The 19,370-nt window shown below is 39.7% G+C and overlaps 1 protein-coding gene across 2 annotated transcripts in view; it reads left to right on the plus strand.

Annotated features, from left to right (window-relative positions):
- The window catches only part of nbeaa (neurobeachin a), an 861,601-nt gene that overhangs the window by 665,853 nt on the left and 176,378 nt on the right, over positions 1–19,370 (plus strand). The window lies entirely within an intron of this gene.

The following is a 19,370-nucleotide window of genomic DNA, read 5'->3' on the forward strand; positions in this document are numbered from 1 at the left end:
TGCATCTCCTCCACTTCCCACACCTCTGCCCTTGAACCCCCCCCCCGCCCCCGCCCCCCACAATCGCTTTAAAGACAACCACCACCCCCCCCCCACCTCGGTCCTCACTTTCCACTCCTCAAACCTCCAGATACACTACATTTTCCTCTGCCATTTCTGCCACCTACAAACAGACCCCACCACCAGAGATATATTTCCCTCACCACCCTTGTCTGCATTTCGGAGAGACCATTCTCTCTGTGACACCCTTGTCAGATCCACACCCCCACCAACCCACCTTCCCCTTTCTCTTGCCATTGCAAGAAGTGCAAAACCTGCGCTCACACCTCCCCCCTCACCTCCGTCCAAGGCTCCAAAGGATCCTTCTGCATCTACTGCATCCATTGCACCTGCTGTGGTCTCCTCTACATTGGGGAGACAGGACGCCAACTTGCAGATTGTTTCAGAGAACATGTCTGGGACACCCGCACTGATCAACCCCACCATCCTGTAGCTGAACACTTCAACTCCCCCTCCCGCTCCACCAAGAACATGCAGGTTCTGGGCGTCCTCCATCGTCAAACCCTAACCACCCAACACCTGGAGAAAGTATGCCTCATCTTGCATCTTGGAACCCTCCAATCACGCAGGATTATTTCAATGTGGATTTCACCAGTTTCCCCATCTCCCCTCCCCCCACTTTCTCCCAGTCCCAACCTTCCAACTTGGCTCCGCCCTCTTGAATGGTCCTACCTGTCCATCTTCTTTCTTATCTGCTCCATCCTCCTTGGCAATTTGAGAAGCAGGGATTTTTGACTATATCAAAATGGCTGGCAAAGCCATATGTCTTTGATTTAATGAGATGCCGAGAGACCTCATTTGGTATGTGGGGATAATGATATAACCTGCAAAATCATCAACAGGCACTATAACTGGTTGTATCTTTGAAAAATGTGGCAAGTAGAACATGAGAGTTGCTGGGTATGCCAATGAAAATGGACACTCTCGCTAATCCAGCTGAGTTTGGGGAACAACACTTGAGTGAATGCAAATGATTTGCCTCACTCAGGACATACCCTGAACAGAGTGATTCTAGGTGAACCCATAGCCAAATCGAAAATGAAGCTAAGCCTTGGTCAAAAGATTAAAACTCACTTCAGAATCTGGTTCAGCAAGCCATTACAGGTGCTGAGGACTCAAGACAGCAACACAGCCCATACAGACCCTAAATTGCATAAGAGAACTCATAAGCCAGTAACAGGAGAATCCTGGAAAGTCCACCCATTTCTGATTTTCATGATGTGGAAGTGCAAGTGTAGGACTGGGGTGGACAAAGTTAAACATCATCTAACACCAGGTTATGGTCGAACAGATTTATTTGGAAGTGCAAGCTGAGCTAAGGTGTCACCTTTTTTTAATAAAACCTTAAATTATCTCAGGAATCTGCAATTTATATATGAGTGTATCAAAACTTGCAACACCATTCGAAGTGATTAAAGACGTAATGTAATCTAGGTTTGTTCAATGCATCACATCAGTTGTATGACTCTTTGATCTTTTACAATAAATTCTTCATCCCATGATCCTGCCCCACTAACTACCTGCCAAAGGAGCAGTGCCCTAAAAGCTTTTACTTCCAAAATAATCTTTTGGACTATAACCTAGTGTTGTATAATTTTTAAACAGATCTGGTTTGTAATTGCTGAGAAACATCAAAATCAGAACCAATCAAAATACACATCTGGTTAAATGGTCACCCAGTTATAATGGAGGGCAATACCAGTGCAGCATTTCAGTGATCTCTGAACCAGTCTTTGACAAAATTCGTTCTGGACTCTAACCCTTCATTTTACCAAAGACTTTGGCTTGACTGAAAATCCATACCAGGGAACATTTACAAATTAAGTGTGCAACTTTTATTCTAATCTCTAATGAGAAGCAGCTGGTTCAGTTACCATTGACCACAGTAAAAGGATCAGGCCCAAGCTTGTTAAAATGAAATTGGTTGAGAAAGATTCAAAGTGTTTGGTGTTGGAAAAGCACAGCCGGTCAGGCATCATCCAAGGGGCAGGACAGTGGATGTTCCTCGCTTAAACTCTTCATCAGGTTTGATCACCGAACCTTCCCAATCTGGACGTATTTATGCTCTGCACTAGCCAAAGTCCTGGATGCATACACTATTGGGCATTCCTCTTCATTAGCCACCTATGTGTCAATGCTACTGCAATGCTGTACAGGAGGCATCATATGTCAATATCGGATCTAGCTTGGTATCATAGTCTTCATCTTCATTCCTGATGAAGAGCTTATGCTCTAAATGTCAACTGCTACTCTCAGATGCTGTCTTTTCCAGCACCACACTTTTTGACTCTGATCTCCAACATCTGCAGTCCTCACACTCTTCTGAGAAAGATTCACCTCGGTTGGCTCAACAATTTTTCGATTAGAAAATGGCTGCTTGAGTGAAATCCTAATTAAATACATAGCGGTTTTTTAGGAAGGTTCGGGACTATCAAGGTGTCAAGCCCACTTTGCATGTTGACCAAGAAGCAATTCTATGATTTTACAAGGCCTGCCTGGTTCCGTTTGCCTTACAGGAAAAAAAATAGAGACAGAAGTCAGAAGGCGAGCAAGCGAACGAATCGATACAGTTTGCAGAATGGGCAGCACCATTCATGCCAATTGTGAAGCCCAATTTTAAACAAACAGCAACTGCAAAAATACCCATCCCTCGTGTAGAGGATTTATGTGCAAAGGCAGCGGGGAGCCATGCATACATGCAAGTGTGGTTAGATGAGGATTCCCAGAAGTATGCTACAATTAATACCCATAGGGTTTTGTACCAAAATATGAGACTGCCATTTGAGGTATCGTCAGCCTTGCAGACGATGGAGAACATTTTACAAGGGCTACCCCAGGTTGTCATTTATCTAGATAATATGCTAAAAACAGGGGAGATCAACAAGGAGCACTTAGAGAACTTGGACTTAACCCTTAGACATTTTTCCCAGATGGATGTGTGCCTTAAAAGGGAAAAATTTGTGTTCCAGGTACCCCAAGCTACCTACTTGGGCTACAGAATTGATAAGGGAGGGTTAGACCTGTTGGAAGATAAAGTGAGGGTGATAAAAGGTTCCTGCATCAGTACGGGAGCTTAAGTCTTGGGTTAGTGAATTATTATGGAAAGTTCATACATAACCTGGCCTCAATCCTGGCACACTTGTATCAACTCTTTTTTTTAAAAAAAAGTGTCAGCCTTGGAAATGGTCTCGCAGCCAAGCCATAGCCTTCAGGGAAGTGAAGAATCAGCTAACATCCTCTAAGATGTTGACACACTATGATCCCAAGCAGAATCTGGTATTGACATATGATCCAGTACAGCATTGTGGTAGCATTATCTCATAGGTGGCCCACTGGAGAGGAATGCCCAATAATGTATGCATCGAGAACTTTGGCTAATGCAGAGCATAAATACGTCCAGATAGAGAAGGAAGGTTTGGTAGTCATATTTGGAGTCAGGAAGTTTCACCAATATTTTTATGGCTGTAAATTTACAATAATAATGACCACCAATCTCTACTAGGTCTACTGAAAGAGGATAAAGCAGTGCCACCCATAGCTTCAGGTCAAATTCAACGGTGAGCTTGAATAGTAAATGCATAAAATTACAAGTTGGAACACTGTCCAGGAGACGAAGCAGCAAACACCTGATGGTGGTGGGAGAAACCAAAAAGCTGTTGCAATGGGAATTGAAACCTTTTTGGATTTGGAGAGACCAGATCACAGTAGAGGCACATTAATTTGGAGAGTAAGTATGATTGAACTGAGCAAAGGTCGCTGCCAAATACTAGCTGAATTCCAGCAGAGTCATCCAGGAGTTTCCAAAATGAAGATGTTAGCGAGAAGTTATGTTTGGTAGCCAGGATTGTATGCAAACATATCTGCGTTCATGAGGCAGTGCCCAAAGTGCCAACGAGGACAAAAGCCAGCAGCTCCTTCATGTTTGTCACAATGGCCAGGTAAACTCAGAACTTGGTTACACGTCAACTATATAGGTCCTTTCATGGGCTCAATGTTCTTAGTCATTGTGGATGCCAACTCAAAGTGGCTGGACTTGCATCGAGATAATTCGTCAAATACAGGGACAATGATAGAAAAACTGTGCGTATCTTTTGCAGTACATAGACTGCCAGAAGTGTTGGTCACAGATGATGGACTATCATTTATCAGCAGGATATTTGAGTATTTTCTAAAGTCGAATGGTGCTTGTCATATAAGGGCAGTTCAATACCATCTGTCATCCAATGTTCCGGCAGAAACAGCATTCCAAACTTTGAAGGCAGGCTTAAAAAACAGTCTATGGCTTCACGAGATACCTGTCGTGGTTTCTATTAATTATAGAGCCATCCCTCGTGCAACTACAGGGATAGCTCCAGCAGAGTTGCTAATGGGAAAAAGGCTCCGCACCAGGTTAAATCTGATGTTCCTAGACCTGGGGAAGGTGAAACGACATCAGGAATGCCAATGCCTGAGATAAGACTCTGCCAAGTGAGAGAGATGGTTTACTTTAGGGGACAAAGTTTGGTGCAGTAACATGAGAATCTCCCTGCATGAGTAAAAAGCATGGTCAACGTGAGGTCAGCTCCAGTGATGTATAAAGTTCGAGTAGGTGCGACAGTCCTAAACAAGCATGAAGACCATATGAAAGCCGCAAACTCTGAAACGGTGCTGGAGTAAAACCTGCATGGCTCCTTGACTGCCTTTCCAACTGTTCTGGAACTCCTGGGTTCTCCCTCTGTCAAGTGTTGAAGATACCTTGGAATCTGAGATGGACACGTTGGATGTTGTTGCCTCAATGCTTTTGCCACCTGAAGAGGAGAATGACTTTCTTCCATGATGCTGCAGGCACAAGAGACGAGCTACTTTGTGTTACACGCTGCCCATAACAGAGGTAGAATTGAATAAACCTAAAACAATGCTAAAGTGCCCCTAGAAGAGCTACAAAAAACAAAGAACTGCCCTATGTCCTTGGTCTCAGAGGGGAAAAGGTGTAGTGATTGTAATGAGATCAGCCAGGTGGACCCCTTGGAATATGAGTTCCCTAATTGGGACTGGTCTGATCAGGGAACCCTGGCTGACACATATATACAGGGGTTTCAGCTGGCTCTGAGGACGCTGGATCAGTATCAAGGACTCTCTCTCCATGTATAAATAAAGGGTGACTTGGTGATGGGATACCAGCCTCTGTTGATTTGTTTCAAGTGGAAACACTGATAATCAGTCATTTCTAAAGGAAATTGTGTGGATACATGAGAGAAATAACCTTGAGGGCTATACAGTTAGAGTGGGAGAATAGGGCTAAATGTATCCTGATTAAATGGATTACAAACAGACCCATTTCCCTCTGATTAATGCACCTAACACTATGGGTAATTTAGCATGGCCAATTCACCTGACCTGCACATCTTTGAACTGTGGGAGAAAACTGGAGCACCTGGAGAAAACCCACACAGACACGGGGAGAATGCGCAAACTCCACATAGACAGTCATCTGAGGCTGGAATCTAACCTGGGACCCTGCTGCTATGAAGCAACAGTGCTAACCTTGCCACCCAAACAATGATCAATTTCAACACAGCAAGCATCGCTCACTTGCAAACCTCAGCGCTACACTTGGATTAAACCCACAAGTTTGCCGTTATCAGCACCACGTTCTAACCATCTGAGCTAACCTACCTACAAATTGCCCAAGGGAGAGCGGGCATAGGCTTAATGGACCAAATGGCCTCCTCTCATGACATAAATGACCTATGGACTATATTTTATGGAGCTTGTGCACATAGGAAAACAGCTGTGTGGACCTGTAATTTAAGGTGCAGAGTCATTGTCGAATATGTCCGTTGCCAATCCATTCCCACCCACCCACCATCGCCTCAATCAAGGTGGTTGAGTTATCCACCGGGTCACCTGCCCAAAGTCCATTTGAATTACTGCCCTTTAAATGCCTCATCCGAAAGTTGTTCAGTATACTGTCCAACCCGTGGGTTGCTACACTGTTAAAACTTGGGTAGGGGAAGGGGTGAAAATGTGTTGCTGGTCAAAGCACAGCAGGCCAGGCAGCATCTCAGGAATAGGGAATTCGACGTTTCGAGCATAAGCCCTTCATCAGGAATGGGTGGTATTGCTTCTTGCTTAGTCTCCAATTGGAAACCCTTCCCCTCTCTAACATGGTCCCCATTCCCCAATCAGTCCCTCACCAGGTCCTTGCAGCCTAGTTTCAGTGAGATCCTAGAGGTACATGAATGCCATTGCTAAGTGCCACCTCCTTAGCCTATCCCCAGTACTAGAAGTGGCCAGCCCTCCTGCTGATGCAATTGGTGTGAAGTGCTGTTGACCTCCAATTGGCTGGCAGCTCTATGAGGTAGAACTTCCTCCTGGAGGTGGATAGAAGTACAGCATCATAGTAATTAAAGCTCATTACCCAAATCAGCCCACTTGCTACAGGAGCTTTGTTTCTGAATTTGGCATTTAGTCTATCCCTCAATTGGAGGCTGTGCCTTCAGCTGTCTTTACCCTAAACTGTGCAATTTCCTCCCTCAACCTCTTCCACATCTCTTTCTTACTTTAAGACCTTTATATAAACTATACTCTGTAACCAAAGATTTTGTCACAGATCTTTTCTTCTTTGTCTCTTTGTCGATTTTCCCCGATTGTGTTTTTGCACTAGGATATTTTCAAAGGTCAAGGCTCTGTATAATTGTTGTTATTTTCATGCTTCTGCCTTTGATTTCCATTGCCAATTATTTCCTTTTCCAGTTTCTTCACTGCCCCTCCTTTACTCATTTTTACATTTACTATATTGCTCATTGCTATTAAGTGCATTACGCTATTTTTCTACCTGCATTGCACTATATAAATAGAAGTTACTGTTTGAGTTGCTTTATCTTTATGAGCATGTTTTCAAAATTGCCATTCTGCTATTACATAGCAGTCAATACCATACATGACTCCTCTAGTACTGAAAAAGTCTATGTCTGTAAGCAGCAAGATCCTAGGCTTGGGTTGATAAGTGACATGTAACATTTGTACTTCTCAAACATCAGGCATTGAACATTTCTAACAGTGTCTCATAATCTTACCTTGACATTCCATGGCATTATCTTCACAATATCCCACTATCAACATCCCTGGAGGTTGCAATTGACCAGACTCTTAACTCGACCACCATATAAATACTATGACTACAGCAGCAGATCAAAAGTTGAGAATTCTGCAGCAAGTAATTCATACTCCTGACTCAGCAGAACCTGTCCACTATCTACAAGGCACCTGGCAGGAATATGATAAAACACTTATGGAAACTGCATTGTTGAAGGGGAAAAAACAATGAGCCTGACACTAACCAGGACAAAGCACCAAACTTGGTTGACACCCAAGCACAATTTTGAATATTTATTCACTAATTCACAGTTGGTGGCAATGCACGCTATATACAAAAGACTTGCAGCAATATGTCAGCCTCTTTTGATAACACCTTCCAAAATTGTGACCTCTATCACTTACAAGGACAAGGACAACAGATGCATGGAAACCGCTCCAGTTGCTACTTTCCCTTTGAGCCAGACCATCATTCGGTTGAAAGTCATTGTTCATACTCTATCTCTGGGTCAAAATCCTTTCCTTTATACCACTGCGTTTGTACATATACAATATAGATTACAGCAGTTCAAGAAGGTGGCTGACCACCACCTTTTTCAACAGCAGTTATGGATGGGAGCACGAAATACCTAGCCATTGATACCCATATCCAAATTACAATTTTAAAAAAAACAGCAACATGCTATCCATTTCTGTTCAGTTAAAAGAGTTTTCAAATAGCTTTGTTCGTCACCAGTTTGCTATGGTCATGTGATGGGCAAAAACGAGCCTTTTCAATAACATTTCTTTGTTCCCAGTTTTGAAGTCCTCAACTTATGCTTATTGTTTGCAACTTAGTAAGATGCCATTTAATGTGGAATGTGACACAAATCTGTTGGCTTCCTATTTTGCTGACTGTAAGTTAAATACTGCTTCAAAGTATATTGTCTCATTGATTCAGTGAGCTAAAACATACAAATAGTTGTACAATGCACTTATAAAATTAATATTGAATGCACAATTTTATATTTTTACCAAAATTCCCACTTACACAGTTTCCACAAATGCCAGCTGGTCAGTTTATATTTGAGAGAGGACAAAGAAAGATGCGGTGTTATCATCATGTAGAAGTAGACATTGCATAGTTTTGAGTTCATGTAAATATTGCAATAATAATTGTACAAATTCATAACTCATCACTCTATCAATATTAATCCTGTAGATACAATATATTTTTCTTACTCTTAGATGTGTACCTGCTGGAAGTGAATAGGTAGAACTATTGGAGCAACTCATCCATTGAGCTTAAGCTTATGCATATTTTGATAAATTGGTATGTCTAATGGAAGACTTACAGTGCATAGCTGAACTATTGTGTCATTCACAATTATCCCTATTTTTTGTACACTGCTGCAAAAGTCAAACACTTGCGATATTGAATTGAATCTGAGTGGAGTTAATATGAAGCGGCAGTTCAAATTGTAGACTCCATGTTAATTCACTGAATTTTTAGTTCAGACAAACCCATCTATCAGATTTTGAAGAAGGATCACTGGACCCAAAACATTAATTCTGCTGTCTGTCCACAGATGCTGCCAAACCTGCTGAGTTTCTCCAGCAATTTGTTTTTGTTACTGATTTCTCGCATCTGCAGTTCTTTGTTTTTTGCCTATCTAGAGGTGCTACTGGTTAAAATATGATCTAAATTAAGCAAAGATATGTTTGAACCAGTAGAATAATTATCATTTGAATGATAAAGCCAAAAAATCGATGTGTATTTGATGTTAGTAAAATTAGAATGTTTAACAATTTCCTGAAGTGGTGCTTGCTTTTCAACAGTGACACTACTTCTTAGGTGTCTGAACACAAAGGAACTACCATAGTAGATGAATGCTCATGTTGACACCACCTAACAAGCAGGGATTATGCATTTACAGAAGAAGTAATATGATAGGTCAAGTATAAGAGGCTCTTCTCAAGAGTACTTCACCACATAATGAGTGATTGACTAGGGTGTGCGGAGCTGCCATTCTTGGCTTCATTTCGGTGTTGATGCCTGTTTCACTGCACCAAAGCCCTCTTGATCATGTTCAGCTGCTCTGTTCTCATGTGGTGAATAATGGTGGGGAAAAGCTGCTTTTCTGTCTCATTTTTCTTTCTAATTTACACATCCAAACATTTTTTTGTTAGCAGTCCCTATTTGCTATTCTCTTTTGTCAATGCACCATTCTCTTTTGCCTTCAGGCTATGAACTAATTCCGTCTTCTGTAATTACTGCATGTTTTACACCTGTCTGTATATTATAGACTCTTGCTTCTGTATTAAGGCTATTTTCTGGGAAAAGAAACCAGTTTTCCTGTCCAAATAGTGTTTGAGATTTCTTACAGAATACACAATTGAGCTGTTGAGCCATTTTCTGAAACAATCCTTGACCTTTTGGATTTTATAAAGACAAGTAAGTGCTGCTGCTTCAGACAGTTTGTGTTCAAACAGTGTGCTGAGGAACAGTGCCCTGAGCTTTGTTCAGCTTGAATGAAACAGTGGTTGTAGTCATTTTAGGATCATTAACACCCTGAATGCACAGTATCGTTCAACAGTGTTTGCTCAACAGCTGCACTTTCACTATAATAGCATCTTATTAAATTTAGGTCAAGCACACTCTGAAGATTATCACAATGAGAAAACTGTTTGAAAAGTTACCTGTTTAAGGAAGCAATTCATTAGATTTTAGTTAAGTGACAGCTGCAATTCATCGCCTAATCTTTAAGTTGTCCATGGCCAGAGTAAGGGCCTTTTATAGTCTAGCTCCTCAGTCTATAAAACCCAGTTGAATAAACCAGGTCTGTTTTATACTTCAGCACAGCCGCAATCCAATTAGGAGTTGAACAAGGGTCAAATTAAGGAGACTTTACGCTTCATGTTTGCATCATTAGCTATAGAACGTTTTGTGTGTGTGTGGGGGAGGATAAGGGAAAGGGATAGACACAAAGCTGTCATTTACCATGTGGTGCAGCACTGAACTGAGGGAGGCACAGCAGGCTAGCGAAAACATTTCTTGTCTTATGGGGCTGTACTGCTGTAGATCAGCTGGTATATAGATGTTTATAGAATGGGGAGCATTGGGTTGGGGGTTACGTAAAATCTGGGGTTACATCAAAAGAGAAAGCCCAGCTGTATACATATTCTTTTCTTGTGGCATGTTGCCTTTACACAAACCAGTGAGAGGTTCAAGTCAGAACCCTCTTGTGCACTCATTATCTTAAATACAATAATTCCAAGCAGTGTTATGCATAGTTTTCTCTGTTAAACTGAATTGTTTAATGTTGATTAGAAAATACCTTGCCTTATATTTTTGATGTATACTGATATTTTTCCAATGTTTTACATTTAAAACTGAGTGGTTTTGTATCTGGCATTTAGTTGTTAACTTGTTAAATGCTGTTTTGGATTAGTATCTTCCAAATAATTATGGTGGGCAGTGATAATATTTAGATAACTGAGTCAAAGAGACTATAAGAAAATAAGTATGCATTTTTCCTTTGGTCAAACTCGTGTTGCTAAACTATTTTAAATGCCTCAGCTTTTCAATTATATTGCTATCTATCAACATGGTTTTAATGAATATTGGATTAGTTTCTACACTTGAATAGAGGACATTAAGCTGATTAAATTATATTATATGCTCATTCAATGTAAGATGTAATGTTATTAAAGCTATATATATACAAGTTGAGATAAAATTCAATTTCCAACAGCATTTTTTGAAAAAGTAATATTTTAATTAACAAATATGTATGCTTATCAATTCCTCCTGGTTTTATTTTTGTACATTGAATATATACAGCTATCTTGAAACCATTGCACTCTGTAAATTCTTTCGTTTTTCCATTTATACTTAAACTTCAAAACTATTAATGGTGAAATATTTAACCCACTATGCTGAAGGAGTTCATTTGTCAAGTGTTCACTCCCTAAGTCGCACTTATCTGTACTCTGTGCAGTATAGTAAGGTTTTAGGTAATTTCTAATCTCAGTTGAGTGTCCTTAATTTTATGTCCTGCAGCTTTGCAAATCTTTTCTCATTGACCTTTATCATAACATTTCATTCAAAACTAGACAATTTTGGCAATACATCATTGCTTCAGTACTACAATGAAGTGACAAACTTGTGCCTTTCATGAAGAAAACAATTCAATGTACTGCACAGAGGCATACAGAAAAGTAGACAGCAAGACTATGCAGGGCAATTTAGGAGTTGTGCCCAAAAACCTTGTCAAATACATGAATTTTAAAATGATTTAAACAAGAAGAAACACTGAAGTGGCCAAGAGCTTCAGGGAAAGAATTCAAGATGTGTAATCTATTTGGTTGAATACATACCTTTTTCATACCATCGACAGTTATGAGGAGATGCAAAAAAAGATAAACAACATTAAGAGAAATGCTGGTGGGGTTATGTACCTATAGCATATGACGATGGTTACAAGGACAGAAAGATTTCAACTTAAACTTTAGGCATTAAGTGAATAGGTCCCAATGTAAATCAGCAGGGATAAGATTATAGGGTGAGCCCTTTTGGGTTATTGTTTCTTGAGTGTACTAAAGTGTGCAGTAGGTGGAGGATGGAAGATCACTCAGGTGGTAGTCAAGACTAGAAATGAGTAAGGATTTCAGCAGGAAGTGGGCTTTGATAAAGACAGCTATAGATAATTATAGCAGTGGAAACATGCCTGCACGTGTTATCCTAACAGTAGGTGGATGGAGATCTCGAGGTCCCTTAGACGAAATATCAAACACGTTGAAGACATTGAACACATAAAATACAAAATGCTAGCACTTGCAATAGAAACCAGCTTAGGTGCTGCCTTTAAGGCATGTTGTTAGATATGTTTGTATGACTCTACAAATTAGAGTCATGCAAATTAACTTTGGGGAAGAAGAATGCTGAGTTGGGTGTTAATAGGTATTTCTATGCCAGATGGAACTTCTGACCCCATCAGAAATTTACCTAATCAGAAAATCTAAAGCTATTTGTTGAAAGTGTCACAGAATGCAAATGTAATATCCTTCAATGTAATGTCTCCAAGTTTACAGATGACATAAAGCAGGTTAGAAGGGTGAGCTATGAGGAGGATGCTGAAATGGTTCTATGTGATTTGGACAAATTGAGTGAGCAAATGCAAGGCAGATGAAGTAAAATGTGTATATATGTGGGTTAACCACTTTGGGGACACAAATAAGAAAGCAAGTTATAATCTGAATGGCAATGGATTGGGAAAGGGGCAACAGCAATGAAACCTGCAATTTTACAAAACATTCTAACAGAAATAGGCAGGCAAGATGCTTCCGATTACTGGGAGTATTTGTACATCTAGGAGATAGTGAGGACTGAAGATGCTGGAGTCAGAGTCAATAGTGTGACTCTGGAAAAAGCACATCAGATCATGCAACATCTGAAGAGTAGGAGAGTAGATGTCTTGGGCAGGATCATTCATCGGTCCTGCCCGAAATGTCAACTCTCCTGCTCCACGGATGCTGCCTGACCTGCTGTGCTTTTTCCAGTGCTGCACTATATTAACTGTCCTTGTACACCAGTTACTGCATGTTAGCATGCAGGTGCAGCAAGCAGTGAAGAAGGCATATGGTATGTTTGCCTCCATAACAAGAGGATTTGAGTGCAGCAGCAGGCATGTTGTGCTGTAATTATACAAGGCTTTGGGTGAGTATTGCATATAGTTTTGGTCTTCTTATCTAAGAGAGAATGTTCTGGCTATGGAGGGAGTGCAAGGGAGGTTTATCAAACTGATTCCTAGGATGACAGGAATGGCATATGACAAGAGACTGGATTGGTTAAGTCTATATTCAATGGAATTTAGAAGAATGATCAGGAATCTCATAGAAACCCATAAAATTCTAACAGGAATATGCAGGCAAGATGTTTCCGATTACTGGGAGTCCAGAACCAGGGTCACAGTCAAAGTATATGGGGCAGACCATTTAGGAGTCAGATGAGGAAACATTTCTTCACCCACAGTGACTGTGAAACCCTCTGCCAAAAAAAAGGATTGAAAATGTTTTCAAGGAGGAGGTACATATAGTCCTTCAGTCTAAAGAGTTCTGAGTATGGGGAGAAAGCAGAAACTGGGCACTGAATTGAATGTCCAACCATGATCATATTAAATGGTGTGGAGGTGCTGGTGTTTGCCTGGGGTGGACGAAGTTAAAAATCACACAACACCAGGTTATTGCCCAACAGGTTTATTTGGAAGTACAAACTTTCAGAGTGCCTCTCGTTAGTCAGGTAGTTACCTGACGAAAGAACAGCACTCTGAAAGCCTATACTTCATATTAAGTGGTGGAATAGGACGAATTGGCCAAATGCCATATTCCTCCTATTTTCTATGTTTCTACATTTTCTATGAGAATGCAACAAACAAACCCAAACTTAATTAAAATTACTCTCCAAATAATTTGTTAATAGAAGCAGAGGATTCAGAATACATATAATTTGCCGATTTGGTTGAGGTGGGTGGTGGTGCGGTGGTTGTGACGGCGGAGGGCAAGAAATTTTAATGTTTACTATTGCAATGATAGTGAGTTAGAAGTCTGTTTTACATCTCATACAATTTATTCGCTGAGCCTGAAAATTGACTGTCCTCTAAACAGGGCTGCTGATCTGCTATAACTGTCATTAATCCAGAAATAAGGTATAGCATTGCCTCGTTGTGTTTAAGGTGACTTCTTTATGTGAAAAAATTAAAATAACAATTTCAACAAAACAATTACATCAAAGTATGAAAATCTGAATTCATGAATTCTACATATTTAGATAAAGTAAATCTAATGCAACTTACAAAAGCAGTAATTTTTTTGCTAAAATGTAGTCATTATTAATCCTTTGGGAGTCACGTATTCAGTGAATAAAACACCTGGTTAAATAAAACAATGCTACCCAATTAGTCTTTGTTGTGCATAAAGTACCAAACCTATACTGTGCTGTTTTATTTTTCAGGTGTGGTTGATTTGAGAATTTGATTCAGTTGCTTTTGGTTAAATTGAATTGACTAGCAACTAGCACATTTTCTTTGTGCTGATGTAGAATTGTTTTTAAGTATCTGTTATAGTTTGTAAAGAGAGAACTTTCATTTTCTTTCCCATAATCCCTAGGGTGGAAAGTTAGAAAAGGCTTGAAGGGTAATAAGAGGCACAATGTCACTTGCATTTTGCTGCTCAGTAGTTTGATGTACTCATTTGCTGATACAAGACGACGAGGATCAGGAATTGGGTCTGTGTTTCTAGCTTCTTGCAGACTTGCAGGCATATGAACCTAGCCAGTAGGTCATTAACCCTAGAGAAAACAGCTTGCATTAATATCCTCTAATCCTGTATAATTAGTCAAATTACTGCACGCCGACCAGCTTGTCATGTGTTGTCAGATTGTTGTGCACACTCGGGTGTCCAAGTCCCCTTGGAATGCCATTTTGGATCAGGAAGCCATTTGGTTTTGACAATAGTGATCACTGGAAAGAGAACATTTTTGGAATCTAAAGAACTTTATAATCTTTTGTGCCATTAAATTGTTAAACAATGACATGAGCTTGAACAATCAGAATTTCTCAAACCAGAAATCCACAAACTGCTAATTCACACTCTTCCCTGCTATTTGTAACAAAACTACCATTCTGATGGATGATTTAGCATCGATAACAATAAAAAGATTTAAACTATGTAATTACATGAGAATAAACTACAAATTATCTAATGGACTCAAAACACAGATTATCAACTGCCAAAGTGTCCTTCAGTGGGAAATACTTTCTTACAAAAGGGCATTATTAGCATAAATTTACAAGAGCCCTTGTTCCAACAGCATGAAGAAAACGTGTATTACGTTTGCATTAGCACAGAATTGCTTGTTGTGCTTTTGGCAATGACAGATAAGTCAGTGTAATTCCACATTATGGTGGAAATGATGCTCCAAATTGTGAATGCATCCTGAAGGTGTCACTGACAATAATCTTCAAAGCGTACACTGGGAAACAGGGCTATATGTTTTGTGGATGATATACTGCCAATGACAGGAAGAATTATATGACTGAAGACAAATCTGTAACATGTTATTAAGCAATTTCACGTGAATAACGGGATAAAAGGATAATGGATGGGGGTGTCATTATTACCTTCACATAGAGGGAAAGCAAAAGCAAAGGTAGAGAGACAAGATTAATTGGGGGATGGTGCAGCATTCATTGCTCATGAGCCCTTTGTGCAGCAAACTGGAGCTTTCCTGAAATTCCAGTCCTTTAAATGCTCAGAGCCACATTTAACACATTTGGCAGAATGAGTTGAAAACTGACAGAGCGTGTTTCAGTTGCCTCACAGCTCAAATCCACTGAGTCCCTAAGCATGCCTATCACATCCCATGTATACTAAAGGACAAAATGTGAAGGTAACGAGCAAGATTTCTTCACGGCAGCTGTTGTTTTACAAGATTTTCAATAAGCCTCTCTCACCCCCAGCAGAATATATGAATGTTACAAAATATAGTAGGGCAAAAATAATAGCTTGGTCCATGTATTTCTACATAAACCCAATATTTGTTATAAATAATTCATAAATAAAACATTCTCCTAAAATGCAATGCAATTTGAAAGCACCTGAAAAATAAAGACAGTGTAAATGAATTCTGCCACTTTGGCAGGAATTTTAACTTCAGAGACTAGTGGGTTTGAGAATGAAATGCTGAAATTGGCAGAATATCAGAAACCCCCTCCTAGCATAATGTTTTTAAACATATGAATGGCTCATTAAAAACTTATTTTTTAGCGATTTTAACATTAACTATCGATGTACAGTTTCCTGTTATTTCTGAAAGCAACAAGTAAAATATACCATGAGTATTGTATCTCACATCTGCTTCTTGGCCTAAATGAAAGATGAGTACTCAAAATACATTTGTTGACAGTGTGCTTTCACTACTTTAGAGGTGACTGCCACTCTTTGGAATCACTTCTACTATTTTAGAGGTTTGCACATCTATTCTCTACTTCCTATCTATCATACATCAGATCTTGTAGGATATTACCTATTCTGCTCAAATCATCTCGATGTGGATCACAACGAACAACAGAGGGTCAGCTCTCCGGGCATGGCTAAACACTATTGTCTCAGGAGGATCAGGGCATCCAATCAGCTGGAAGCATGCATTTGTAGCTTACCACCAGAAATTCTCCTGTCAAGTGGACCTGGTGGTCAAATCTGGCAGTTCCTGTCACAAGTAAAATTGAATGTGAAAAAGGTAAAGTTTCGCTCTTCATCCTATGAGCATTCAAATCAGAGCCTGAAACCTGCTGTATGAATCAACAAATCATTGTTGATTTGTTTGTCTTTCAAATTCTGCATTCCCATCTAACTCCAGTAACTCTTAATGCCACTGCCGAACAAGAATCTTTATCCATCTTAAAAATGTTCAAAGGCACTGCCTCTACTGGCTAATGAAGCAAAGAATTCCAAAGTTGCATAACCATCTATGAGAAAAAATTCTCACCCCCCTAACTTTAAATCAGTGCACCCCAGTTCTGGATGATCCACAAATGGAATTATCCTTTCCATGTCCACCTTGTCAAGATCCTACATTGTTCAATCAAGTGGCACCTCAGTCTTCTAAAGTCTGATAGAAATAGGCCCAACCTATTCAATCTATCCTCGTAAAGCAAGCCACTCATTCCAGGTATCAATTTAGTAAACCTTCCCTGAACCACCTCCAAGGCACTTATCCCCACTTAAATAAGGGGACCAAAACTGCCATAGGTGTCCCATATAACTCAAGTTTAGCATCTTTACTTTATAGTTCAATTTCTCTCATAATGAAGGATAGCATCCCATTACCGTTCTTGATGACATGATGTACTTGCATACTAATGTTTTATCACTGAAGCACCAAGCTACCTAAATCACTCTGGTCTTCAATCTTCTAAGGTTGTTCTCTATTTAATTAGTACTCTGCTTTTTTATTCTTTGTGCCAAAATGAACAACTTCACACATTTTTCTACATTATACTCCATTTGCCAATTTTTTGCTCACTTACTCACCCGTGTATATCCATCTGCAATATTCTTATGTCTTCACAATTTAGTTTCCTACCTATCTTGGTGCTTTCCTTCAATTTAGCTACCATGCCTTTTCTCCTGCCATCTAAGTCATTGATACATATTTTGACTTGTCAAGACCCCAGTACAGATCCCTGCAGAACTCTGCACATCACATCTATCAGCTAATCAGATAAAGATATGTTTAGGCCAGCTCTGTCTTCCTCCAGTTAGCCAATCTTCTATCCATGATAATATATTTACCCTACACCATGAATTTTTATATTTTTTGTACTAAACTTTGAGGAGGCACCTTATCAAATGCCTTCTGGAAATCCAAATGTAGTATGTCTACAGGCTCCTTTTTATCCTCAGTGCAAGTTAATCTTTCCAAGAACTTATTAAATTGAATAAACATGATTTTCCTTTGACAAAACCATGCTGACTCTTCAAAATTACTTCAAGTTTTTTTTATTCTCTTATGGTTTGTGGGCATCACACACTGGTCATCGTTTATTGCCCATCGCTAGCTTCCCTTGAGAAGGTGGTGGTTTTCTCGACGCATGACCACTCACTGTATATTGTACAAACTCGCGGAAGTTTCTAAGGTGGTCATGCTTGGTCCTGAAAAATGCCTGTCTAATTCAGATTTACCCTAATGTTTTAAAAGTTTGAACAACAAAATAAGCAAGTGTATTATGTTGCTACTGTGCCGTAGCAACACAAGTGGTAGTCATAATTAACAACAGACTGTCATCAAATCAAAAGACGTTCTGCCTCTCATGCCAATGAGCACTATGGTATCTGAATTTCAGTGCTGGTGTGATCCAGGTATGCATACATTATGTCCGAAAGACTAGTGGATTGTAACCAGCAGCACGTCCCTTCAGCTATTCACAACAAGCTTTATCAAACACCTGTGTTGGCAAAAAGGACAACACAGTGTTTAACATTCAGCATGATTCTGCAAATGGACAGCATTTTCTCAATAATTTGGACAGTGTGCATGGAATTATGCTATCAACTAACTTAGAATGACCGATCAGGTTCAGAGTTTTGTGCACCTACATGTACTCCAAACTACATATATTAATACATGGGGCTCGGTTCTTTGCAGATAAAAAGAACATGTGCATACATATACACACATGCTATACCTGATTCAACTCTACAAATAGGTGAAGCCAATCTCTGGTTCATTTCTCAGACAATACCCTGATCAATCAAATTCAACCTGCCTGGTTTAACATTTAAAAAGCCTGGCTGCTTATTGTCACTCAGCAGTAATGGGTGATTCTGCATGATAATTCCTCTACCAGTCAACCTCTACTCGCCAACTAATCTGCTCTCCTCTTATGTAATACAAATGTTGGTTTTCCCCTTGAGCTTTTATTCTTGCAAAATGTCCTGATGAGGGAAAAGTGAAAAGCTTGGAGAGAACCTGTATTTTTAAATAAGGATTTTTGTATTATTAGCAAATCTGGCAGTACAGTCAATCCCATCATAAAAGCCATTAAAATTTATTGTAAATAGTTGAGGCCCAGTAATAATCCCTGTACTATAAGTTACAGTTTGACAACCAGAAAATGACCCATTTATCTTGGTTCTGAAGAAGTCATACCAGACTTGAAACATTAACTGTTTCTCTCTTCACGTATATAGCTTCTCCAGCATTCAGTGTTTGCCCCAACTCTTTGCTTTCTGTTAATCATTTCTCTCTCCATATTAACAAATCACCTCCAATATGTTGAGTTCTTATTTTGTGCAGTAATTTACATATTGTTTCTTATCAAATGCTTTTGTGAATCCAAACATAGTGTATCTCCCATTCCCCTTTATCTAACCTGCTTGGTTTCCCCTCAACTAGCTATAATGAATTTGCCAAACAGAGTTTTCTTTCACCAAGCCATATTGAATCTGCTTGATCATATTATAATTTTTTAACTATCCTGCTATTACCTACTTAATAATGGATTCTATCATTTTCCAGGTGACAGATGGTGGACTAACTGAACTATAATATCCTGTTTTGTGACTCCCATATTGCTTGAATAGTGTTGTTATAGTCGCAGCTTTCAAACTGCAGAAATCTTCCAAGCTTTATGGAACTTTGGGAGTTTACAAACCAATACAACCACTGGCTGCCAGACCCAGGATTTGTCAAA

This window comes from Hemiscyllium ocellatum, chromosome 6 (assembly GCF_020745735.1).
Source record: "Hemiscyllium ocellatum isolate sHemOce1 chromosome 6, sHemOce1.pat.X.cur, whole genome shotgun sequence".
In the NCBI taxonomy this organism is placed as follows: Eukaryota; Metazoa; Chordata; class Chondrichthyes; order Orectolobiformes; family Hemiscylliidae; genus Hemiscyllium; species Hemiscyllium ocellatum.